Raw genomic sequence first — 27,785 nt, 5'->3', positions numbered from 1 at the left:
CTTCTCTTTTGAACCATCTCTCTGCTTATGGCCTAGGATAGCGGCAGAAGATGGCCCAAGTGCTTAGGCCCCTGCACCCACATGGGAGACCCAGAAGAAGCTCCTGACTCCTGGCTTCCAATCACTCCAGCTCCAGCAGTTGCAGCCATTTGGGGAGTGAATCAGTGGATGGACAACCTTTCTCTCTGTCTCTCCCTCTCTCTGTCTGTAACTCTACCTCCTCAAATAAATAAATAAAATCTTAAAAAAAGGAAGGAAGGAAGGAAGGAAGGAAAGAAAGGAAGGAAGGAAGGAAGGAAGGAAGGAAGGAAGGAAGGAAAAGAAAGAAAGAAAGAAAGAAAGAAAGAAAGAAAGAAAGAAAGAAAGAAAGAAAGAAAGAAAGAAAGAAAGAAAGAAAAAAGAAAGAAAGAAAGAGTCGCCTCTTTTCCCACATAAACAGCCTTGGTTCTTGAAAGGAACTTGGTAGAAATTCACATGGCTCATTAAGCTGATCATTCTCCATTGTGAGTCCTTTTTTAACCGACATGGCCCTTGGGATGCAGCACACGGGATTATATACCCGAAAGTTTCAGGGACAAGTGTCATAATTATCACTCCTTTTTTCTGGAAACACCACTTCCACTAAAGAAGCACTGTATGATATGATATTTTAGACAGAGGAAACTAAATACCTTGAATGTTTTTTTCCCACAAGAACAGCTTTCTTCGTTCCTTTCCTTCTTCCTTTCTATCTACCTGCCTATCCATCTATATTTCAGCAGAGCAGGTATTCATTAGAAGAGACCAAGCTTCTGGTTCCTATGCAGCCCTCCCCATACGTAGTTAACGGAAATGTAGCTGTCTAGGTAATCTCATCGAGACCTTACCTATTGCATAAATTGTGGTATCCTAGCCAACACTACAACAGGACTTGCTCTTCTCCAGATGTAGTCTAACAAAATGTAACACCTTGGTTCAATTCCAATCCCTGTATTTCACCTTAATGCTATTATTTGATTCTAAGGCACCTCTAACTCTTCATTTTGTCCTCAAGAAGGAAAGCAAAGCATAAATTCCTCATAAAACCAAAGGCTAACAACTTTCTAAAATGAAGAATCATCAAGGTCTCAGTTCAAGTTTAACAAAAATTACAAAGGTCAATGGGCTCATGCCTCACTACTGGTACATCATATAGATCATCAGATGGCCTGCCCCCCAACACAGCTCAGGTCACCCCTAACAAAGGGAAAAAGGCTGGACTCTCCAACCCCAGAAGGGAAGACTTTTCCTATAGCACACCACTTTTAGGCTGAATCCAAAGTCTTATATTTTAAGCATGAAAAGTAAGTAGAAAAGAAGGATTTTTTTCTTCTGATGGCACAGTGCAGCCCATCACTTAAATGGCCCAATGCTCACTTGCTCACTTTTGCTTAGAGAAATAGTCTTTGCTGTTTTTGGACATCAGGCTTGATGGTACCACTGCAAGCCTTTCAGCCAGCTGGGCACACTTCCCCAAGTTTGTCACTAAGCTGGAAGGCCTGAACTGGTCTGAGTCTCAGCCACACAGCAGCCAACAGGGAGGTTGTTTACAGTGATCTGTCAAAGGATACCCTTATCATCCATTCAGGCCCATGAATGAGATGCCCTCTTCAGTCTTTAAGACCTCCCATAATCCCAAGCAGCACAGCACTTGGGGCCTGCTACCAAGGGAACGTTCACGTGTCCCAGTCCTCCTTGTCTTTGGGTGTGTTGAACCAGGCAGGTGACAGAAATGAGAGTCCACAGAAGCACCAACCACTTGGCAGCTGAGTTTCTTAAATTCTTCTGCCCTACCACTGAAAGCAATGATCTCTGTGGAGCACACGAAAGTAAAGTCAAGAGTATAAAAGAAGAACACAATGTATTTTCCTTTGTAGTCAGATAGGCTGGTATTTTTGAACTGACCATCTGGCATAATAGCTGTGGCTTTGAAGTAGGGGCCGGGTGCCCAGTTCTGGCATTTCCTGAAAACGTTTTGCAGTTCCAGCACAGAAACTTGAAGAGACAGAAGACAGTGAAGTGAACCAGGAAAATGACCACATGAACAGTTCTAAGTGCAGGTCTGCATTTATTTGTATGGCTGATGTGACTTTTTACACTGAGTGTGAAGATATGAAATGGAATGTCACAGGCACTGTGAATCAAAGGACCTAATTTGTCTCAGCTCACTCATTTAACAAATACTGAATAAGCACTAACTCCGTTCTAAGCCCTAAGCTAGGTATCAAGTGATAACGATGAGCATGCAGACGTGGTCTCCATCCTTACTTGGAGAATTCACAGTCCAGCAGGAAGGTAGCCAAGTAAACCAAAAGCATAAAACATGTGATAAAAGCTCTGTCAGGGAGAGTGGACTAGTATGTGGACATGGAGGAAAGGCACTAATCCATACTTGGTCTGACGAGGGCTCCAGGAAGCATGTCCTCACTTAGCCAGTCCTAATGGCTGGCTTAATTCCCAATGTCTCAGTTACCCCATGTGTAAACTGAAGGGACTGCACTGCTAAGGAAGAAACTTGTCATCAAAATTGCAAATGGATTTACCCTTTGATCTGGCAACATTATTACTTGGAATCTGTCCCTCAACTATACCAGCATACATAGGAAATAATTGCACATACAAGGTTGTTCACCTGCAGCATTACTTAAAATAATGAGATTGAAAACCACCCAAATGGTTGACTAAAGAAACTATGATACAGTCATATAACAGACTGCTAGGCATCTGTGATACAATGAAAAAGAAAGAGGGAATTATAGAGTGGTGTGAAAAGATTGTCAGGATACATTGTTCAGAAAAGAAAACAAAACAAAGATGTAGAGTAGGATATAAGTATACCACGTTCTATGTAAGGAAGAGAATAAATAAAAACACACACTTGTGCTTGCATAAGGAAATCCTATAATGATATATAAGAATCTAATGAAAGAGACTATACACAGAGGACTGGAAGAGAGATGTAGTAGATGGAGACAGGATAGGGAGTGAGATTTTTTTCAACGATTACCTCTTTAATATTTTTAAGTCTTGTGTATGTATTATCAATTTGTTAATTTTAAGATTCAACTACACAATCTGTAAAGCTCTTCTATCACTAACAACCCTTGCCATTTCTCTATACTTAATTTTATAAAATCCCTCTAAATACACCAAAATTCAGTAAAGTTGTATTGAGCACTACCCTGGGCCTGGCACAGCCATAAATAAGACAAAAAAAAGTTCTCTGTTTCAAACAACTCTCTTTAAAAAATATTTTTTTATGCACTTATTCACATTTTCTACAGAATTAAAAAAACACATTTATTTATTCACTGAAAGGAAGAGGTACAGAGAGAGAGAGAGTGAGAGCTCTTCATCTGCTGGTTCAGTCTCTAAATGGCCTCAACAGCCAGAGCTGGGCCAATTTGAAGCCAGGAGCCAGGAGCTTCTTCCAGGTCTCCCACGTGGGTGCAGGGGCCCAAGCACTTGGGCCATCTCCTACTGCTTTCTCAGGTCATCAGCAGCAAATTGGATTGGAAGTAGCAACCGGGACTCGAACCTGTGCCTTTACAGGATGCAGGAGCCACAAGCAGATGCTTAGCCTACCTACTACACCACAGCACTGGCTCTTAAACAACTTTTTTAAAAATAGACTTATTTATTTATTTATTTATTTATTTATTTGAAAGGCAGAGTTATATAGAGAGAGGGAGAGTCACATGGAGAGAGATCTTCCATCTGCTGGTTCATTCTCCAAATGCCCACAACTGCCAGGGCTGAACCAGGCCACAAAAAAAAGCCAGAACTCAATCCAGGTCTCCCATGTGGGTGGCAGGGATCCAAATAGTTGAGCCATCACCCGTTATCTCCCAGTGTGAACATCACGAGAAAGCTGGAATCGTGGTAGAGTTAGGACTTAAACCTAGGCACTCTGCCATGGCATATAGGTGTCCCAAGTAATATTTTAACCACACAGTCAAATGTCTGTTCCAATAAATTGGTTTTTAAAAAAATAGAGAGGCCTTCCATCAGGCCTGGTTCACTCCCCAAATGACTGCAATGGCCAGAGCTGAGCTGATCCGAAGCCAGGAGCCAGGAGCTTCTTCCAGGTCTCCCATGCCAGTGCAGGAGTCCAAGACTTGGACCACCTTCTACTGCTTTCCCAGGCCATAGCAGAGAGCTGGATCGGAAGTGAAGCAGCTGGGACTCAAATCGGCGCCCATATGTGATATCAGCACTGCAGAACAGTCTTTAACTCACTGAGCCACAACACCAGCCCTCAAGAAATTGTTTTTAATATTAACCTTATATCTTGTACTCACTTTTCCTAAGTTCACAATTTGTTCTAATAGTCATTTTGTAGATTTCATTAGATTTCCAAAATATATAAATATATTTATTTTCTACAAACAAAGACAGTCTTAGTTTTTTTTAATTTATTTTCCTTTTATTAGAAAGGCAGAAAAAGAGAGAGAGGGGAAGAGAGAGAGAGAGAGAAAGAGAGAGAGAGAGAGAGATTGAGACCAAGATCTAGCATCCTAGGGCTCACTTCCCAAAGGCCTGCAACAGCCAGGGTGGCTCAGGCAAAAGTCAGGAGTCCGGAACTTCATTCAGGTTTTGCACTTGAGTAGCAGGGATCTGAGCACTTGAGCTATCACCCGCTGCCTCCCAGATGCACATTAGCAGGAAGCTGGATTGGAAGTGTAGGACCTAGGAATCAAAGAAGCCACTCCAGTATGTGAAATAGGCAGCTCCCGCCGTGAATTAACCACTGTACTGCATGCCCACCCCAACAAGGGCAGTTTTATTTCTTTCTTTCCAATATGAATTTTACTTATTTTTCTTACCATACTGCACTGGTTAGCGCATCCAGAACAATGATATGTGAAAGTGCCAAGAGCACAGAAGGGACTTCAAAAAGCTCATGAGACAGCGTATCAGTTTTATAAAACAGTTTAGGTATGGTGACTTAGCAGAACACAGGAAACCAAGAAAATGTGTCGCTCTTATACCAAATTAAGGATGTTGAGTTACGTTACTAATGTATGCAACTTTAATTTTGTTTAACACTATCTGCCAAAATAAACTTTATTCCCTATAACTTAAAATATGTATATATATAAAATAGATTATTATGTACAGTTAATTCTACTGTTTTGGCTGCAATAAAATCGATTTTGAAATAAGTGAAATGTTGAAAGTAAATTTTGCTAGCTGATTAGACACCTTAAATCCTACTTTTTCTTGAGGGGGAAAAAGTCTTAGCCTTGGAAATACATATAAAAAAATAAAAAAATTAAAAAAGCTCATGAGAAATGCACATTAACTTTTAATTCCTTGCCTTTTGCCTGATTTTAGGAAGCTGTTCAACGTTTCTTCATTAAGTATGATACAAATTCCTTACTATAGATGTATTTAATCAGATTGAGGATGTTCCTTCTACTCACAGTTTGCTGCAAGAATTTATTTTATTACAGATGGATACTGAATTTTTCCAAATGTGTTTCCTGTTTCTATGGAGGTGATCAGCTGATCTTTTTCTCCTTCATTTCATTAATGTAGTTAATAACAATGATTTTTTTAATGTCAACACAACTTTTGTATTCGAGGAAAAATTCTACTTGGTCATGATGTATCATTATCTTTTTTTTTTTTAAGATTTATTTTATTTATCTGAAAGAGTTACAGAGAGAAGTAGAGCGAGAGAGAGAAAGAGGGAGAGAGAAATTCTATCTGCTGGTTCGCTCCCCAAATGGCTGCAACAGCTAGAGCTGAGCTGATCCAAAGTCAAGAGCCAGGAGCTTCTTCCAGGTCTCCCATGCAGGTGCAGTGGCCCAAAGATTTGGGCCATCTTCTACTGCTTTCCCAGGACATAGCAGAGAGCTGGATCAGAAGTGGAGCAGCCAGGACTCAAACCAGTGCCCATATGGGATGCCGGCGCTGCAGGCCAGGGCTTTAACCCACGGAGCCACAAAGCTGGCTCCTCATTATCTTTAAAAGATAACATTCAATTTATTTTTTAATATTTTGTGAAATATTTCTGTATCTATGTTAAATTCTGACATATAATAGTTTTTAATGTTCTATTATTATAATGTCCTAGAAAGATTTTGGTATGAAAAGTTACCCTGACCTCATAACAACTACTTATGGGTTGAAACTAAAAGCTGATTTTAGCAACATGCAAAACCCAGAGAATGCTTGCTCAATTTTATATGTAAGACAAAACTGTTATTCTAAATGCATATTATATGAAAGTATTTATTGACAAAATATTATTTCTACAAGTTTGTATAATGCCCATGGTTCTAATCACTTATCAGAGACAAGGAAAAAAAGTTCATTAACATATAAACATTTTATACTTTTATATTTCTCTGTGTCTGAGAAAGAAAACTATTCTAAGCTTATTATTTCGCTCAGTTCAATTACAATTCTCTCAAACTGTGAGCCCATTCAACAAGTTTGGCACTTGGTGTAGCAGGTTAAGCTGCCAACAGTAGTGCTGGCATTCCATATGGGCTCCAGTTCGAGACCTGGCTGCTCCACTTCTGATCCAGCTCCCTGCTAATTTCCCTGGGAAAGCAGCAAGGATAGTCCAAGTGCTTAGGTCCCTGCACCAATGTGGGAGACTGGGAGCAAGCTTCTGACTCCTGGCTTTGGCCTCACCCAGCCCTGGCCATTGTGGCCATTTGGGGAGTGAACTAGTAGATGGAAGACCTCTTCCTTCTGTACCTCTCTCTTCTGTAACTCTTTCAAATAAATAAAATAAAGCTTAAAATAAAAAAAGGATTAAACAGGCCCAGAAATTAGAGAAATGAGTTCTCTAATATCATCCAGTCTTTGGGCTCCACAGGCAGTGATGAAATTGAGATCACTACTCCTCAACTCTATAATCCAAACACTACTCTCCCCACCCCCAGCTATCCCAATGCTATCCTTTCTTGAATTTCCAATGCCAAGAAATAAAACACCCTTTGAAACAATAAGCCAGTAACGTCTCAACATCAACTCTAGATTTGGTTAAAAGATTATTAAAAGAGCTAGTAAGTTTTCATATTTTAAATTAAAGCAGGGTCCTGATTGGCATAAGGCCCCATTTTAACTATTTTAGGGCTAGAAAACAAGAGGTTCTAAACAAGGTTTAAACAAGAGGTTTAAAGTTAATATGAAAATAAATTGACTCTTATGTAAAATCTGAAATTTAAAAATTCAATTTATAATTGTAGTATAACTGGAAAATATAAAAGCTCAGCAGTTAGGAAAGTAACATCATGATAGAAGGAAAAACAATGATTTACAATATTTATATAACATTTGGCAGTGGAGAAAATGTTTTTCAAATATCTCATCTGAATCTTCTAAAACTCAGAAAAATAGAAAGATAAATAATATTATCTTAATTTTCATGCTGAGAAAACAGGTTCAGAAAGTTAAGTAACTCATTCAAGTTTATACTAACAGGAAATGGCAAGTCTTGGGAACTGAATTGCCCTCTAATTCCAGAAACACAAATCAGTCTACTCAGTCAGGGACCCTTTGGTTACATATAAAAGTAATTTACATATAAATATGTCCAGAATTAAACCAGAAGGTAAGTCTACCTTAAAACACAGAGATTTTGGAGCAGGCATTTAGCCTAGTGGATATTGAATTTTTCCAAATGTGTTTCCTGTTTCTATGGAGGTGATCAGCTGATCTTTTTCCAGTAGCACATCAGAGAATCTGGATTCAGTTCCCAACTGCGGCTCTTGACTCCAGTTCCTGCTAACACAGACCCTGAGAGGCAGCTGTGATGCCCAGACGACTGGGTTCTTGCCATCCACACGGGAGACCTGAATTGAGCTTCTGGCTCTTGACTCTCACTCTTCCTCTCCCTTTCTCTGTATCTCTCTTTCTCTCCCTCTCCATCGCTCTGTATCTCTGTATCTCTCCTTCTCAATCTCTCTGTCTCTCTTTCAAATAAAAACAAACAAATAAATAATAATTTTTAAAAGAAAGAAATGTAATCCTTAGGAGTGATGCTGAGCTAGAACTGTAACTTCTATTTAAAGTCCAAAATTAAGTATTCTGATAGTTGATATCTACAGGAAAGACAGTAAGGACAGGAAAACAACAGCTAGAATAGAAACTCTAAGAGGTAATTTACTTTTCTCAAAGCCTTCAGGTCTTTGTGCCAGATATAAGCACTGTCATTTGGCCATCTCTTGATTACTATCTTTTACTCATGCCAAGAAAGTTGTAAGTATAATTCCTGTTAACAAAGACAGGTAAAAATTACTATATGGTTCTCTGAACACTGGATACTGAAAAATCCTACCTACTCTATCTGTGGCTCTGTCAACTCATCTGAGAACACAAAATTTCTATCAGAATATCATTTTGAATCCCAAAATCATTCTGTAAAATAATGCTAACATTAAACACAAAGAGAGAGGAGAAAGAGAAAGAAAGAGAGAGACCACAGAATTTAACAATAACTACTAGGTTAATTTTAAAACAAACATGAATAGCACTGAATTTTTAAATTTTTAGAGTGTTACCTTTAATGTACTAATTCTGGCTTTTCAGAGTCACTCTGCCATTACATAATGCGTGGCATATTAAGCTTTCTTACCCATAAGATTTGAAATCACAGGACCAGAAGTGAAGTTCCAATTGGGCTACTAGTGGTTTATGAACCTGATGAATTTATATAGAGTTAATTAAAAGTGTTATTTGGGACAGGACATTGTGGTGCAGAGGGTTGGTCCAAAATCTGATTGTGAAGAAAGGAATGAAAATCAGGCCCTAAAGCTGTATTTTAAGGTCACCTAGCAACATCAGAGAACTTGTTAAACTGGCCTCAGGACCTAAGCACAGTAGACAGTAGATAGATGTAACCAAGCCAATACTGTTCAATGGAAAAATGAATCTGGTTCACAGAGATTTGCCCTTTTCCTACAAGGATATTTGTTATTTATCTATTGGTTTGGCTCTCCTGATGACATTTATTTTATATCAGCCATCATAGCCTTCTGCAATCAGGAGGTACTCAATTCATGTATATCACAGGAATGAAAGAGAGGTCTTTCCTTCCTGAATTACAGATACCTGGACTGGTAGAGTTTCCACATCCATAGCTCCAGAGGAGTGCAAAATTAGGTGTAGATGTTAGACAGGTAATCCTAACAGAGTTTTGTTGTTATTGTTGTTTTTACTTTATTTAAATAATTTGAGAGGCAGAGAAACAGAGAGTGAGCTTCCATCTGCTGGGTCACTTCCCAGATCAAAGCAAACCAGGAGACTGGAACTCAGCTGAGGTACCCACGTGGGTGGTAGGGAAACAACTTGAGCCTGCTGCCTCCTCGAGTGTATATTAACAGGAAGCTGGAATGGGAACCAGAGCCAGGACTTTACCCAGACACTTCAATAAATGATGTGTGTATCCCAAGTGGTGTCTTAACTGATAAACCAAACACCTGCCCCAACACTAATGATTACAGGCACATATTTCTGTTTTCTCTGAGAATTCTCCTAAACACTGCTCTAGTGACAGCACTGTAAAAAAGACTAGTCAATGCAAGTATAAGAAAAACACTGTGCACAATCTATAACTTACAGGTATGTAGTTCATGCATTTCTTTCCTATGTGTAGATACTTAAACACAATAGATTTACATTGCATACTGTTTTTAATTGGCTATTTTCATTTAACAAGATGTTGTGGTGGACACTTCTGGTTAAGATGACAGACCGAACTACAGAAAGCATTATTGAGAAACAAAAAACTAGCAGAAGGTCCTAAAAGGTAAGACAGAGGTATTAAGTTCTTACTCAAAGTCTAAGTCTGAAAAGGGTAGGAACTCCTCATGTGAGCACAGGCCCCAGAAACTACATGTTCCCATTGGCCTCAGCCCCCAGCAGTTCCTCAAAATGCCTAGCTAAGGGGCCAGCATTGTGGCACAACAGGTTAAGCCACTACCTGAAATGCTGACATCCTCTGTTCAGTGTTAGTTTGAGACCTGGCTGCTGTGCTTCTGACCCAGTTCCCTGCTAATGTGCCTGGGAAGGCAGCAGAGGATGGCCCAAGTGCTTGGGCCCCTGCCACCCACATGCGAGTCCTGGATAGAGTTCCTGGATACTGGCTTCAGCTTGGCCCAGCACTGGCCCCTGAGCCACATAGGGAGTGAAACAATGGATGGAACAGTTCTCTTTCTGTCGCTCCTTCTTTCTCCTTGTTGCTCTGCTTTTCAAATAAATAAATAAATTTTTTTGTCTTCTTTTTTTCTTCATACTATTTGTTGAACCATTAACATAGAGTTAATCATATGAGTATAAAGTCAATTGAAAATATGTCTCAGCAAAAAATAAGAGTGGGAATAAGAGAGAGAGAGGAGAAAGTTTGTAATTGTAAAAACTGTATAGTTCTGCATACAATCCTACAGACTTACTTCTAAGGGTACAGTTTAAAAACTTGTCATGGGATTCCAAATCCCATTAAAATTGGTGATAAAAATGCCATCTTAATTGTTAAAATGATCATATAAATCAGATCAAGTGCCTGGTAATAATAATAGATAGAATTAAAAAGGAGAGAATGTCTAATATAGGAAGTAGTCCACACAGTAGACTTGTAGAATAACAATCGCTTTAAGTAACACTCTGACCTCAGAATCAGCTTTTAAGGATTCCTGGGCTGGCTGAAAGGCCCATGAGAGTATTTCAGGCACAGAAAGCCAAGACACTACGGCAAAAAATGTTCTACATGAAGGATCTATGTGAGTGAGATCCCAGTGGAAAGAAGTGGCCATCAAAGGATGTATTTTTCCCAAAAGGGACGGAAGAATTCCACTTTGCTTGTGGCCTTGTCTAAAAACTGATGGAGTGTGTGGACTCAGAAAGCTTCCATAGCCTAGGCAGCTCAGTTCAAGAGCCTCAGGTGGTCACTGAAGTCATATATGAGTGTTAATTGTTAACAACAAGAGTCACTGCGCACTAACTCCCCATGCAGGACCTCTGTCCTCAATGAGTTGTATTGAGAGTTAACTGTAAAACCAGTTCTCAAATAGTTTGTGTGTGTGTGTGTGCACGCACGATTTTTGAAATCTTTACATAGTAGAGAGTTGGTCATCTGTGTACTAAGTTAACTGAAAATGAATTTCAATGGAGAATGGGGCTGGCAAGGGGAGAGGGAGGATGAAGAGGAGGGGTGGGAGTGTGGGTAAAAGTGTGGGTGGGAGGGCAGGTTAGGTGGGAATAATAACTATATTCCTAAAGTTGTACTTAAAAATTTGTATTCCTTAATATATATATATATATATATATATATATATATATATATATATATATATAAAATAAAGATTTCCCTGGGGAAAAAAATAGAAAAATCTTCTAGTTAAATCTTCTAAAAACCATCCACAGCTTTCACCTCAGGTGAACAAATGCTTATGTCCAAAGTCTCATTAAAAGGTCTTGTCTCAAGGAAGATGGCCCCTGCCACCCACGTGGGAGCCCTGGATGGTGTTCCAGGCTCCTGGATTCAGCTTGGTCCAGGCCTAGCTATTGCAGCTATTTGGGGAGTGAACCAGTAGATGGAAGATCTTTCTCTGTCTCTTCCACTCTCTAACTCTGCCTTTCAAATAAATAATTTCTTTGTTAAAGGTTATTGTAGTAAGTACCCATGTAAACTAAATACTTCCAAAGGAAATGTAAAATGAAGAATATTCATTGTAGGAAGATTTCAATAAAAATTAAAAACAAAAACCAGCTCCTGCTTCTACCAAGCTTTTGGAACAGCTGTTTGCCCTGTGCTTTTACTGTTTTTACCACTCTCTCTCTCTCTTGAGTTCATGAAAATCTATCTGCTTAGTTTTTTTCTTGTGGTAAGAATGGGATTTATGCTGTGCAAACACTTTACTTCAAGGAGCTCAAGGAGAAATGCATTCTCAGGATGGAAATGGTCAGGCCTATATGATTATCCCACCTCCATCACCAGCAGGAGAGCAAATGTTAATTTTCTGGAGACACTGAAAACTCTTCTAGAAAAGACCTACCCATCCTGGCATTTGAGGTGCTCCAAAGGACTCCCAAGGAAGAAGACAGCTCACTGCCTAGTCTCCCCACAGTTACAGGCTATTTTTTGTTAACTAAAATTTACTTAAACTAGTATTAAAATAAATTTTGAATTTAATAAATAGATAACTAATGTATGGTGAAAGATTAGAGGAAAATCAAGATAAGACAAAAGTTTCTTTTTTCCTGAAGTTAGAAAATGGGTGATTCAAGAGTTGACTACAGAGGGGCAGGCACTATGGCATAGTAGGCTAAGTCTCCACCTGTAGTACCGGCAATCCATTGGGGCACTGGTTCAAGTCCTGCTGCTCCTCTTCTGATCCAGCTCTCTCTCTTTTTATAGTCTGGGAAAGCAATGAAGGATAGTCCAAGTGTTGGGCTCCAGCACCTGCATAGGAGACTCGGAAGAAGCTCCCTGGCTCCTGGCTTTCAATTGGCTCAACTCCAGCCATAGTGGCCATTTGGGGAGTAAACCAGCAAATGGAAGACTTTTTTCTTTGTCTATTCCCTCTCACTGCCTGTAACTCTAGCTCTCAAATAAATAAATAAAATCTTAAAAAAAAAAAAAAGAGTTGACCATACAAACAGTTTGAAGATACTATGAAACAAAGCAAAACAATTCAACAAACTACATTGGAATCAGGAAGATGTATTGGTAAATTTTAGGTGCATTTTCATGCTTTTCTTAAGAATTTCTGAAACTATTAACCTGAAGGGAAAGCAAGGTATGCCTTAAGTTCTTATATTGTTATTTCTATCTCAATGAAGTTCAATAGAAGAATCCTAGCACTACTAAAATAGATAGGACCCTTGAAAACATACTGCAGTATCTCCTTCCTTCAAGCAAAAGAATATTTTCAAACAGGCTATAAAATTAACTATATGGAATGTCAGACTTTAAAAAAATTTTTTTGACCACTAAATAGGTGTTCACAGGGACTTCATGAGTATTTATACATAACCCTGTCCATCCATAAAGTGAAAACTGAAATTACCTCGAAATGGAGGCATGTTTACTTTGGAGTTTAAATTAACTCACTGGGGTCAATAAACAAATAAAATAAATTTAATTCAGAAGCAAAAACTTGTTCTATCTATGAATAAAAGGGTATTATTTGTTTTTTAAAGCCCAAACCTAGTTTCCCCAATACTTGGGGAGTATGCAAATGTGTTAGTACACTGGGTCATGGGCAAATCAGCATTTTCTTGGCTCTGAGCTTCTTACGGATCTATTCAAATTCTTTTTTCTGTTTGGCTAAGCTCTAAATCATATTTCCCTGTACTTGGGCATATCTTGTCTATAATTTACAGATGGACAAGTTCATTTGAAAATTGACTAATTAAAATATAATGATCATAAAATATGTACTGTTATATTTTTCCTTTAACACATCCTAAAGCTAATCTTAGCTGAAAATGTATACGTTCTTATCCCTGTACAGCAAAAGACAAGAATATAATTCAATGAAACCTTTACAAAATGTCAGATTAATTACATTTTTTCAGTGCAGATGGATTTAAGGAAATCATCTCTGAAAACAGTACTTCATTTAAAGTAAAATACAGACAAAATCCTCTCTGATAAGTCAATGTGTAGGAGATGCCAAAATATTAAAACTGCCATGTATTAAAAATGCTTTGATATGAATTTTTAAAATAAATATAAGTAGTTTCTGACAATCCTGAGGTAATACCCTACAAACAGTAATGTTTTTATGGATGGCACAACAGGAGGGCTCAGTCACATGACTCCAGAAATAAACAGAGTCGTGTGTGGCTAAATCTTAAATCTTAAAGAGGTTATCAATATACTCATTCATTTCACAAGACTTGATTGAGTATCTGCAATACGTAGGCATTCAAATACATCTGTAATTGAGACGCAAATTTTACCTCTTCTTCAACACAGGTCAGCATGACATTTCTCTAAAATGACTTTTTTATGAGGTTTTGAAATTCAGTGCCATAAAAGTCAGATGCATAAATCCCTTCTGAAGAATACATTTATAATGTACCATCCATTGTGCAATGGCCTCATGTTTGGTGGACTTAAAAGATTTACTGTTACTTGAGTTAAACATTAACAGAGACAAAATATTTATCTCTTTGCCCAATAAGCTTGATATGGACCTTAAAACAATTTACATTTATGTAGTTGTTAACATAATACCAGTGATGTTCTATTCATCTTAAACTGAAATTTGGTATTTAAAACATTATCTACATTATTACTGACTATAAATGGCATTATAAAGCAGTATTCAAGTTAAGAAATGCACAAAATAGAGAAATGGAGAAAGTGTAAAATTATAAAGCTGGATTGGTAAGGCTTTCCTTTGACTGTTTCTACAACTGTTTCCCTTCATCCTATAAGAACTACTTTTTTTTAAGTCCAAATAAAAGAGAAGTGAGTTTTATTTGCCTCCAATACTACACTAAGTAAATGATACAGGGAGTAAGTGAATATGCATCCTGTCTTTTTAAATAAATTACACAGGACTGAGAAAGTAACAAAAAACGGGGACACTGAAAGTTAAGCTTTTCTCCATTTCATGGTTTCCTAACAGAATGAGAAAGAAGGGCTCCTCAGGTCAAGTTTCCATGGACAACAGACCTGACAGACCTGTCAGGGGCCCACCCCATCCCAGTTTCCTGGATTCCTTCAATGGATCAACTCTGCAGGATTCCTCTCTCCAGCAGCAGACGGCACTGCCAACAGCCTGTGTATAAGGCACTGACACCATCCCTTCAGGAAACCACACAAAAAGAAGACTCCCAAGGGCTTGATAAACATTTTTTCTTCTACATACCCCTTGGCTCCCTCAATGCCTATAATTCTTAGAAGCAAAGGAATTGAACTAGAGGTACCACCCAATTTCTACTTTCAAATACAATTCAACACAAAAGAAGCGATGAACAAATTCGCCCTCCACGTCTCCACAGTGGTTGCCCTTTACATTCTCCGGAGAGAAATCCCTGTGTGCCCTCATCTCCCATCAGAGTCAGAGCTGCTCCTAGGCTCTTCTGGCTGAAACTGCCACTCACCTCTCTGACAAGCTGAACACCCTCCTTGAACACCCCAAATGACACCTTTCCCACCCAAGCCTGGCTATGAGTTCCCTCTTAACACACTCTTCAGAGGCCTTTCAGGCCCAGTATTCTAACCAGTTTGGTAGCTCTTACTGCTTTTCCACCTTTAGATCATCTCTAAGTCTTCAGCATAGTATGTGTGCTGCATGTGTGCAACAGTGACCATCACAGCCTTGAAGCAAGAAGGGAAAGGCAGCCAGGCCACCCATTAAGTTGTATCCTACTCCACTTGCACCATAAGAAAGGGCAGGAGATACCGAAGACACCCCATCATGGTTAGAACCCAGAGTATCAGAATGGAGTTTTACTTCAGTTAGGTAGGGTTATCTCTCTCATTATCACTTCACAGAAAAGAAGCATGGGTTGTATGTTTCATTACTTTCTCTCTAGCTGTTCTTACTACATACCTAACCTAGGACACTGTTCTCAATAAAGGTAGACCACTAAATGACTCTAAGTATATACATCATTATATTCATTTAAATATTATATATTATTATATACATTATTATACATTTAAATATCATTTAAATACATATTAAATACATTTAAATATCATTTAAGTATATACATTAGTAATACATTCGTATCAATTTTTAAATTAAGTAAACAATAACATTTAAGTATATACATTATTATACATTTAAATATTATTTCAAAGATGGCCACTTTCTGGGACAAAGAGTTAGATACACTTTTTTTTTTTAAAGGGATTTATTTATTTTATTTGAAAGTCAGAGTTACACAGAGAGAAAGAGAGGTCTTCCATCTGCTGATTCACTCCCCAATTGGCTGCAATGGCCTGAGCTACACCAATCCAAAGCCAGGAGCCAGGAGTTTCTTCCGGGTCTCCTACGTGGGTGCAGAGGCCCAAAGACCTGGGCTATCTTCTACTGCTTTCCCAGGCCATAGCAGAGAGCTGGATCAGAAGTGGAGCAGCTGGGACTCAAACCAGCACCCATATGGGATGCTGGCACTGCAGGCATCTGCTTTACCCACTATGTCACAGCATCGGCCCCGATACAATTTACTTAAAAGCTGTATCAGACTTCAGGGACACCAAGCTGCTGCATAACATTGTGTTAATCCACCAGTCTCCCAACAACCATGCAAGTACAAACATAGCAGCAAAGATCAATAGGCCCAGGAGAGAAGGAAGATCATCTTTCAAGAGAAAAGGAAAGTCAGTTAGGACGGGAGGTACAGAAGGAATGGGAAATACTGAATATAGAATGCTAAAGACTGATAAATTATTAAGAAGCATAATAAGGGATTAAAATTAAATCAGAATCACAAATTCATAATGGGCCAAACCAGTATGGGTCTGAGGATTTCTTCCAAAACTCTCTACTATCAAATTGTAAAAAAAAAAAAAAAAGGGGGGGGGGGGACAAGTATCATGTTGGACAAAGGGTGTGGACAGGAGGACAGCAGTGTTGGTAGTGAAGTAGCAGGTCTTTCAAGACAAGGCTGAGCAGGGAATCGGTTGTGTCTGGGAGGGAAGGAGTGGCCAAAGGCACATATCTGGGGGGCCGGCGCTGTGGCAAAGCAGGTAAAGCCGCTGCCACCTGCAGTGCCGGCATCCCGTATGGGTGCTGGTTCGAGTCCTGGATGCTCCACTTCCGATTGCAGCTCTCCGCTATGGCCTGGAAAAGCAGTAGAAGATGGCCCAAGTCCTTGGGTCCAATAAAAATGGGAAGGTGGGGACAACAGACATAGGTGGAAAGACACTAGCTGGCTGAGGAACAGTGAGGGGATCATCTCCTGGTGCCAAAAGCAGTGACGGCAAAGTGCGAATGAGTTCTAGGTTTAACAAAGCTGTTATCATTAAATATTTCCCAATGAATCAGGAGAGGTCTCCATGGCAGCCGGAAGAATCAAGTTTCACTCAGGACAAGAGGGGCAGAAAAATGACACAAATTAGGGAACATGTCCCCAGAAAATAGAACACTTTTCCTAGTTTCTGTTATGCTGTCTAAATTAATCAAGCATATTGTCTACTAATAAAATACTCATAAAGTCTTTAAACTAAGGTGTCACCAAGAAATAAAAGCAAAAATAAATCATCAAATACCTCAAGTCTCATCACTGTCTGAGAACTTACATCCTAAGCACTACAGCAAGTGTTTTACGTGCATTATATAATTTCGTCCTTTTACCTAGAATATGAGATTAAAACTGGACTATGAGATAAGTATTATACTCATTTTAGAGAAGAGGATACAAAGGTATAAATAAGTTAGGTAACCTGTCCAAGGTCACTGTCAGTGACAAGGCTAGGACTGGAACTCAAAAGTAACTTGATAGCCCTTGCTATTCTTAGCCACTAGGAGAATTCACACGACACGAAGTGTTCTCTCGTCCAATACTCCTGCTCTTCATTCTTTATTCTTCACAACATTTCTTTTAAAGCTATGTAATACCAACTTTCAACCACATCAGAGAACCACCACCCCCTATCCACAAGTATTCACATTATACTGAGAATATGCTGTGATGTCTTCTTGGGAATGAAACACATTTAAATGAAAACTGGTAAATGCATTATTCTTAAAAAAAAAAAAAAAAACCTGCTCTTTACTTTCAAATCACTAATATGCAGATGAATAGTTTATTTTTGTTTGTTTTTATTTTCCCCTACAGCAATATCCAGTCACATCAAAAAATCTTAGGAAGTTATTATTTAGCCTTAATATGTTTCCTCACCTCCAAAAAAAAATACACATTTCTAGTTGGCCTCTATTTTGTTATAATTTTTATTACTAAAAAGCACAAAATGTGTTATGCATTATTACCTTCATTCTTATATATGCTACTTAATTGTTTTCAAAACATCAGCTGCATGTAAAAACATCTTAAAACATTTGCTGAAACACTCCTGTGCCTTCCAGGTGACTGAATCAAGTCCAAATCTGGAGAATGAGGCAAGCATGGTCTTCAGGAAGACAATTGGGTCTGGAAAAAAACTAAAGACACTGGAGGGCTCTTCTAGTTTGGGTTACAAAGGGATGTATGGTCACTTTTTTCTCATCATCAACCTAAATTCTTTTAGGATTGACATGAGGTAAACAATAGGAAAGGAAGTGGGGAGTGCCATAGCACTAAGAAAGGTGACAAGGGGCCACAGGAATTAGGCTGGCGGAAAGGTGGGCTCTTAAGACATGCTACAGTGTGCTAACCACTGCCAGCTGTTCTCAAATCTTACCTGATGGACATGGTTATAAGATCACCTTCTCATCCTTCCTACCATTTCAGAGGTGAACATGTGGTAGAAAGGGAGAAATGACCAGTGTGACCAGTGTGAGCAATCAGTGCAATCTTCCCTACCACAATGGTTAAGGGCATTTAGCTGTATACAAAAGTGTGCGTTTTCAAACAAGATAATCTTTTGGGGAGAGAATAGAGAGGGGGGGGGGGGGCTACAATGTTGAAGTTGCCAATGGATACACTAAGACCAGTATTTTCATTGCTGAATACTTAGCCTCACAGACAGCTGCCTTCTCAACACAGATCCTTGTCTGGCCTTAGCCACAGAGGAGGTATAAGACAGTGTGGCTCAGGTCTGGTGTTGTGGCAGAGTAGGTAAATTTGCCACCTATAATGCCAGCATCCTATATTGGCACTGGTTCAAGTCCCAGCTGCCCCACTTCCTACCCAACTCCTTGATAATGGCCTAGGAAAAGCAGCAAAAGATGGCAGAAGTGCCTGAGCCCCTGCCACCTATGTGGGAGACTCAGATGAATCTCTTGGCTCCTGGCTTTGGCCTGGCCAAGCACTGGCTCTTGCAGCCATCTGGGAAGTGAATCAGCAGATGGACTATCTCTCTGTCTCTCCCTCTCTCCCTCTGTAACTCTTCTAAAAATAAATAAATAAATCTCGAGAGAGAGAGAGAGAGAGGTGCTCTAGCCCACTTGCACCAATTATCTGCACTACAGACTGACAAGTTCCTCTCTTAGAAGAGAGGAAGTTTCCATTTGCCCTGCCTGGTTGTTTTCTTTTTCTTTTCCTTTTATTATTTTTTTAACTGACACATAAAAATTAAACATCCTTTTTGGGGTGCTGTGACATCTCAGTAGGGCCCTGCCTTTCAGGGCTGTAGAAGAAACACACACAGGTGCTCTGCCCCAGGTAGAGCTGCACAGGTTTGTTCACAGGCCCTGACCGGAAGCAGAAGCTCTGCCCAGCCTGATGCCTGTGGTCTCACTGCCTTTCCCTGTCCTCCTCTCCCTCCTATAGGAAGATTGTTTTGTAGGCTCATTATTGCTTCACCAACTGCTAGGAAGGAAATATTTCTATGCAATAAAAATTCTTTTGGTGTTTTTTACTCCCTTCTCCTCCATGCAAAACAGGAAAGCATGACACGTTGCCTTTTATGGTTACAAAAGATCCAGATGAAGGTTCTTAATGTTCCCAGACAATTGTGCTCACAATAGTACCACAACACTTTTCCTAACTTAAAACTGTTTGAAGACGGGGGAAAATGACTTATGGAGCCCAGGCTTAATATATCTTCAGGGAAGACATAATCTGACAAATGTTTACTAAATCAGATCACCGATTAATCAAATAGGGAATTCAGTGAAATAAAAACACTAAAATACTTGCTACTTAAAATGAGGATCACAAGGTAACTTTAAGTGGTTTAAAAACAATTTTCTTTTCTCTTTCAAATACTTATATATATTTTCAAGCTGGTACACCAAAATAAGCTTTTGATTCCATTTTCCCATAAACTTTTTTAAGTTCCTAATATTTGAGCCATTTTCTTATCAATGTGGACTATAGGGCACTGACAACCAAGGACACAGACTGGCCTCTTGTAACATGATTACCTGTTTGACCTACTGCTATTCAATAACCACTACCACAAAAAGTCATTGTCTGTATCTTGTCCAGAGCAGAGCTACATCTCTCCCAACATTTCTGGAGAGTGTTTTCCCATAAGTTGAGGCAGGAGGTCTACAGATTCTTCTGTCCTATCCAAGTAGCCAGTCCAACAAACAAATCCAGGTGCTGAGTTCAAACGCTCTTCCTCTCTCTCATTTTCAATGTTCAGATTGCTGTTCTCATTTAAGGATATACAAGTACTTAATGCTTTTTCTAAAATGCTTGATGGAACAGTTATTTTTAAAATGAACATCACAAAATTTTAAGCCTAAACCTCAGAGACTATGTAATCCAATTCTGAAATCAGCGATAAGAAGGTTTGAAGCTCAGAAATGTTTTTTTAACCTCCCCAGAGTCAGACCATTAAGAACAAACATGATAAAGAGTATCTAATTTAACTATTTTAAAAAGTTAATCTAACAATTTGAATTTACAAAACATTAATCATTCTGTAAGGTAATTGGCCATAGGGTTTCTTAAATAATGAACTCCTGTGGTTTTAAGAATTCACTACATGGCCGGCACAGCAGCTCACTAGGCTAATCCTCCACCTGCGGTGCCAGCACCTGGGATCTTGTCCCGGTCAGGGCGCCGGATTCTGTCCCAGTTGCTTTTCTTCCATTCCAGCTCTCTGCTGTGGCCCGGGAACGCAGTGGAGGATGGCCCAAGTCCTTGGCCCCGCACCCGCATGGGAGACCAGGAGGAAGAAGTACCTGGCTCCTGGCTTTGGATCGGCGCAGTGCGCTGGCCGTGGCGGCCATTTGGGGAGTGAACCAATGGAAGGAAGACCTTTCTCTCTGTCTCTCTCTCTCTCTGTCTAACTCTGCCTGTCAAAAAAAGAGAGAGAATTCACTACACAGGAGTGGGCATTTAGTCTAGCCCTCACTGGCATGCTTCGGGCCAATTCCTGGCTCTGGCTCCTGATTGCAGCTTTCTGCCACTGCATTCTCTGGGAAGCAGCATTCATGGCTCATGTAACTGAGTCTTGCCACCTGTGTGGGAGGCCTCGATTCAGTTCCAGCTCCAGCTCAGCTCCAGCCCAGCTCCAGCCCAGCTCCAGCCCAGCTCCAGCCATTGTGGATTTTTGGGAACCGAACCATTGTGTAGGAGTGTATGTACATTCTTTCTTTGCCTCTCAAATAAAAAAAGATGAATAATTCCTTACTCAAAATAATGCACACTATATCTGTAGAAAAAATATATAGTATAAAGTTAACTATGAGCGTAGATTTATGACTTTTTTTAGCTAACATGTTGAAAAATGGTATAAAATAAACTTATACTGGTAATACTGCTACCAATAAAACATTACAGGCATACAATATAATAATTCTGAGTTTTTAAAAATAGATCCATGTGAAAATATAAACATGAACCTTCTACTGTCTATGACATGGTTTTAATCAATAAAATGAAATCCACCCACCCTTACTTCAATTAAAGGTAGTGCTTACATTTACAGAGAATTACAATCCTTAATAAGCACTGTAAATTCAAACAGTGTAATTAGGCCCTGAACTTCCCATGAAAAGAATTATAAAGGTAGGATACATGACGAAAGCCATAGATTTCAAAATTTTATTTTTAAAAATATACTTTATCAGTAGTCAAACAATATGTTTACTTACTGTATACAAAAAGATTTACATACACAAAATAACATAATTCAATAATAAGTCATAAAAATTTTCTTTAGTAAGCCATACTTCCTAATAAAGGGTGCAAAAAGCTTTCATTTTACCTTTTTAAAATTCCTGATTACTTATCTTTCAACAAGAAGAACATGAATAAACATTGTCATTGGATTGTCAAATGCTAAATACTCTCTTTAAAAATATGTGCAAGAGTTTGACCATTTTTTTCCTTAAATGAAATAGTCCAGACAGTGATATAATAAAAGAAACACAACATTAAATACAAAGCAAGTGCCTGTGGAGCCCCTACCCCTTCACATCCTCTTCTCTATCATCCTCCCCAAGTATTCACATTCTGAAATTTGTTTTGAGGAAACTCTGGCATACTTGATGGCTTTTTGAGAACTGATTTTTATTGCTGTTCTTTTAATCTGCAAATTTCTCTATATTAAATGAAAGTTGCTGGAGAAGTTGAGATCAATGTTCCCCAACTTATTTGGGAACATATGTTAATTTGTGTGTTCAACTGACATGAATATAAAGGATGAAAAATTGGTTCATGTGTCAAATATGAATAACTGTAAAATGAACCTAATTCAGAATCACTTGCTTAATGATGAACTGACAAATGAACAAATGAGGGGCATGTGTTTGGCCTATCAGTTAAGATGCCACTTAGTATGTCCACATTCCATATCACCATATTGGGGTTCAAGCCCTGACCCCACTTGCAATTCCAGCTCCTGCTAACATGTACCTTGAGAGGCAGATGACAGCACAAGTACTTGGTCCCTGTAACCCACACGGGTCATCTGGATTCAGTTCTGGGCTGCTGGCTTTGGCCTCATATAACCCCAGCTGTTGTTGCCATTTAGAGAGTGAACCAGAGGACAGATGATCTCTGTCTACATCTCTCTGCCTTTCAAATAAAATGAAAATACATGAATAGATAATTTTTAAATGAATTAATGACTATAGAAGAAAAGGTGGCCACCATATCCTTTCTTTTCCTCTCCATGCTTGGCAGCATTAGATTCCACGGACCATGCCTTCTTCAGAACCATCTTTTCTCTGCTTCTGCAATGTGACTCTCCCTAGTTGTTCTACTATCCCATCAACTACCCTTATCAGTCTCCTTTGTTGACTTCTTCTCCTCTACTTAAGTCCAAAATATCCCTCAGGACTTAGGGCTCTTCATTCTATTTATCTTCTTCCCGGGTGACCACAGACATTCCAATGGAATAAGTAATGCCTTCATGCTGAACATTTCCAAGTTTATATGTCTACCTCAGCCTCTCTTCTGAACTCCAGACTTGCATGTCCTACATGTTGGGCATCTCTATCTAGCTGTCTAAAAGGCAGTTCCAAATTAACACATTCAAACCAGAATTCTTGATCAAACCCTCAACCTGCTTATCCTCCCATCCACCCCCCAACACACACACACACACACACTTGTATCCCACCCCAATCTCTACCCTTTCATCTAGGTAAATGGCACCACCATTCCCAGTTACTCAAACCAGAAACCCAGAGGTCATCCCTGATTCCTTTTCATGTGTATTTAATTTTCTTGGCATATAATGGATTTCATAGAAACCACACTTAACATTGTCCTTCCTTCCCAAGACCCTGGCACTCTAGAGAACTGAAGACAGGAAATCTAATAACATGATATAATACTTTCGTTCTGTTTCTTGAGCATTTTCTCTGGGGTAGGGCTGAAGAAATGGGAGGGAAGATAGGAAAGAAACTGAAGAGATATGACCAAAGAAGGTATTGCTGGACATTCTGGGTGTTCACAACAACCCAAGATCAAGAGTATCTGTTATACAAAATGAGAGATAATTGTCCTCAACAGTAACAACAAAAAATTTACTTCTGTCTTTCCCTGAAATAACATTTATTTAGCTTTAAATTACTTTAAAAAGGATAGCCTTATCTCTTAGAATGTAAGTTCTAGAATCTTATGTGAAATTCTTTCGTGAAATAAACAGCTCCACGGTATAATACCTTCTGAAGTCTATAATCAAGGATAATTATACTATGGAATAAAAGCCAAAAAGTTAATACAATTTTAATAGCATCTTATACATGCTATAAAAATATTTTAAATTCATAAAACATATAGGAACAAAGAGCAGCAGTCATCTCTTAAAACTTTAGTCCTTAAAGAGGAGAAACCTTACTTAAAAATTCTGTAAGAAGATATTCAAATATAGGAGGTTATGCTTTGTTATTATAAACATTTATGTCTTTATAACCAACTAGTCTCTTCATCCCCAGTAATTACTAATTATATTGCATTCTATTGTCAGTAAGTAGGCAAGGCTCTGGATAATTTTAGTATTTGTCTCTAAGACCCAAATGCTAAGAAAGTTGCAAGGACTTTTAGTATGAAAGACAACAGGATCTGAGAGAATATTTACAGATTTTCTAAATCACTTACTCCCACTACCAACTGCCAATTAATGAAAGAATATGTCAAGCTGATAAAACCTTGCTGATCACATAAAATTATGTATTGATGATACACAGATACATCAATGAATAAAGCATGGGATCTGTCCTTGGAATAGTTCATGGTATGGAAACACCTTCAACAGAAAAACTGAGATATTGAGTAATTACATAGAATTTAAATTATTTAAGTAAACTATGTTAAATTACTGAAATAGGAGTTATTCTCAAAAAAAAGCTTATAACCAATAAGTGTAAAAAAAGGTACTACTTTAAAATCTTCTAATTAAATCTAATAATCTATAATATGAAGTATATAAACAAAAGGAAAAATACATGAGATAATGTAGAAGTACAAAGTCATATTCAAATGATATAACCAATTCTATTAGCTTCAGGAATCATAAATTCCAAAAAAACCCTCCATTTGAATTAGCTGCATATTTGCAATGACTTCTGAAATATAAGTGGCAACTACTACATACTGTATTTGAAAATTCGTTTGAAAAAGGTTTCCATATCTATGAAAAGTAAAATACAAAAGTACAAAACTTGTTCAGAAAGCAAAACCAATCTATGTTCCCTAAGACACACTGCACATAGGTGCACACAAACACACACCCAGGGTCTTGTTTTATAGTGGCTATACAGGTTGAGCATCACAGCTGAACTCTACATTGCACAAGTCGGTGTTTGCTGCAGTAGCTAGGATGCCGCCCGGGACATGTGTATCTCACACTGAAGTATCTGGGTTTGAGTCCTAGCTTCCTGACAGTGCATACCCTTGCAAGACAGCAGATGATGGCTCCAGTAGTTGGGTCCCAATCATTCCTATGGGAGACAGGAGACCTGGGTTGGTTTTTGGCTCCTAGCTCTAGCCCAACCCAGGCCAGCCCCAGCTGTTGTGGGCATTTGGGGAGTGAACCAGCGCATCTGAGAGATCTCTTTCTAGCTCTCTGTTTTTTAAATAAAATCAACCAATTAATTAATAAAATTCAAAATCCAAACTCTGAATCTTTTCCAATATTGTCATGATGCTACAAGTGGAAAATTCTACACCTGATCTCACGTGACAGGTCACAGTAAAATCACAACTATACTAAAAAATTACTTTTGGGCAAGGTATACAAGGCATATATGAAACATGAGTAAATTTTGTGTCTAAACTTTTGTCCTATCCCCAAGAAATATCATTATGGAAATGTAAAGATTTAAAAATCTGAAAAAATCCAAATCCGTAGCACATCTAGCCCCAGGCATTTTGGATAAAGGATATAAAACCCATAATTTAAAATTTAACCTTTCATCCTTTTTGACCTAAGTAGAAATTTTCCTTGCCTAGAAGGGAAGCCATTATGTACCAGGGAGTCTCTGTTTACTATAGGGGTGGGGCCCCAAGGTCGTACAGTTCCAAGGCTATCTTGTTGGGAGCCTGAAGGCCTAGTCAGTCTACATTTTTAAAAAGCAACAATAGCAAAACAAAACATTAGCCTGCTCAGCTTTTAAAGAGAAGTGCAGTCTAATCAAGATAATTCTGTGTCCTGTACACTCTGTCAGATCCAAATAGTTCAGATTGTGATCAAGGGGAAAGCACGGCATGTTAGAACTCCCATAAGCTATATTTTGTGCGCTTTGTGTTAAAAATGGGAGCAGGCATGAGCAACAGTTGGCCTTGTAAGACTTTGTAGTATGGGACATCTTTAGGGTTCAATGTTTCCAAGGGTCCTTGAACTGAAAAAATCTGTGTAAGGAAGATTCGTAAGGAAGCGCACTCAAATATTGCCCTCATTCTTTCTAGTCTGTGTCAAACTTCCTATCCCCCAAAACTGCATGGACTATTTCACTACAAGTATAGATAAGAATTACTATTCTCAAGAAAAATTAATACCTCAAACAAGAGCTAGAAAACCCACATTCTCCCTAAAAAGCCCTCCCGAGGTGCTGAACAGGCCCCTTCCTCTGGCTCTTGTCTGTAGGAGGGACCACGCCCTCCCTTAGGTACTTCACACTGTTCATCTTCTCTCACCCCTACTAATGCCATGGAGGTCAGTAAGAAAAAAAGAATGAAGAAAAGCCCAGAGAAAGGGAAATTGGTCCCCTGAAGATTTACCACTACTAAATATGGCACAATTTCCCAGGTAGGGGCCAGGGGAGAATCCTGTTTTTTAAAAACACACACAAATCTACAAAAGGATACATTTATATTTTTCTTCTTAAATCCTAATCTGAGACCCATTCTCTCAGAATTCAGGTACTCTATCTGCAATGGCTTTCAACTAGGAGCAACCTTGTCCTCCAGGTGGCATTTAGCAACGTCTGAGATATTTTTTGCTGTCACAACAAAGGGCAAAAGAAGCGTTCTACCATCTAGTGGGTGGAGGCCAGGAACGCTGCTAACCATCCTGCAATGCAAGGGACAGACCCAACAATATAAAAAGGATTATGTGGCCAAAAATGTTAATAATGCTGAGACTGGAATACCTTGGGTAAGGTGTGCGTGTGTCTGTGTGTATCAATGTATTTATATTTGTGTATAAATTCTGGGATATTGGCCGATGCTGCGGCTCACTAGGCTAATCCTCCGCCTGCGGCGCCGGCACATCGGGTTCTAGTCCCAGTTGGGGCACCGGATTCTGTCTCGGTTGCTTCTCTTCCAGTCCAGCTCTCTGCTGTGGCCCAGGAAGGCAGTGGAGGATGGCCCAAGTGCTTGGGCCCTGCACCCGCATTGGAGACCAGGAAGAAGCACCTGGCTCCTGGCTTCAGATCAGCGCAATGCGCCGGCCGCAGCGGCCATTGGGGGGTGAACCAACGGAAGAAGGACGACCTTTATCTCTGTCTCTCTGTCTCTCTCTCTCACTATCTAACTCTGCCTGCCAAAAAAAAAAAAAAAAAAAAAAAAAAAAAAAAAAAAAAAAAAAAATTCTGGGATATTCCTCAACTCAGCAATACCATTTCTAAGACTTTAGCCTAAATTAACAATTAGATCCATATCATATTGCTCATGGATATTTACTGCAGCACTCCCCACAAAACAATGAAAACAATCTTAGTATCAGGTACTAAGGGCTCATTAGTTAAATTGTGACACATTCATTTAATGAAACCCTGCATCTGGGAGACCAGGAGGAAGCACCTGGCTCCTGGCTTCGGATCAGCGCAGTGCGCCAGCCGCAGCGCACCAGCCACGGCGGCCATTGGAGGGTGAACCAATGGCCAAGGAAGACCTTTCTCTCTGTCTCTCTCACTGTCCACTCTGCCTGTCAGAAAAAAAAAAAGAAACCCTGCATCCTATACAACCTCTTCTTTTTGTAAAGAATGAGGTAGGTCCACAATACACCAATGAAAAAAACTAGCAGAAAAGTCAGAATTGACAAATAACATATTATTAATATTATAATATTTTTTTTGACAGGCAGAGTGGACAGTGAGAGAGAGGGAGAGAAAGGTCTTCCTTTGCCGTTGGTTCACCCTCCAATGACCGCTGCAGCTGGCGCGCTGCGGCCGGTGCACCACACTGATCCGAAGGCAAGAGCCAGGTGCTTGGGCCATCCTCCACTGCACTCCCGGGCCATAGCAGAGAGCTGGCCTGGAAGAGGGGCAACCGGGACAAAATCCGGTGCCCCAACCGGGACTAGAACCCAGTGTGCTGGCGCTGCAAGGCGG

The 27,785-nt window shown here is 39.3% G+C and overlaps 1 protein-coding gene and 1 pseudogene across 2 annotated transcripts in view; both read right to left on the bottom strand.

The window, feature by feature from the left end:
- Positions 1-27,785, bottom strand: part of BABAM2 (BRISC and BRCA1 A complex member 2) — a 531,071-nt gene that overhangs the window by 248,257 nt on the left and 255,029 nt on the right. The gene's annotated exons all lie outside the window — the stretch shown is intronic.
- Positions 1,400-2,438, bottom strand: LOC133772940 (peroxiredoxin-1-like; annotated as a pseudogene).

This window comes from Lepus europaeus, chromosome 13 (assembly GCF_033115175.1).
Source record: "Lepus europaeus isolate LE1 chromosome 13, mLepTim1.pri, whole genome shotgun sequence".
NCBI lineage: Eukaryota > Metazoa > Chordata > Mammalia > Lagomorpha > Leporidae > Lepus > Lepus europaeus.
Note: the sequence above shows the minus strand (reverse complement) of the source record. Positions and strands in the feature narration are given on the sequence as shown.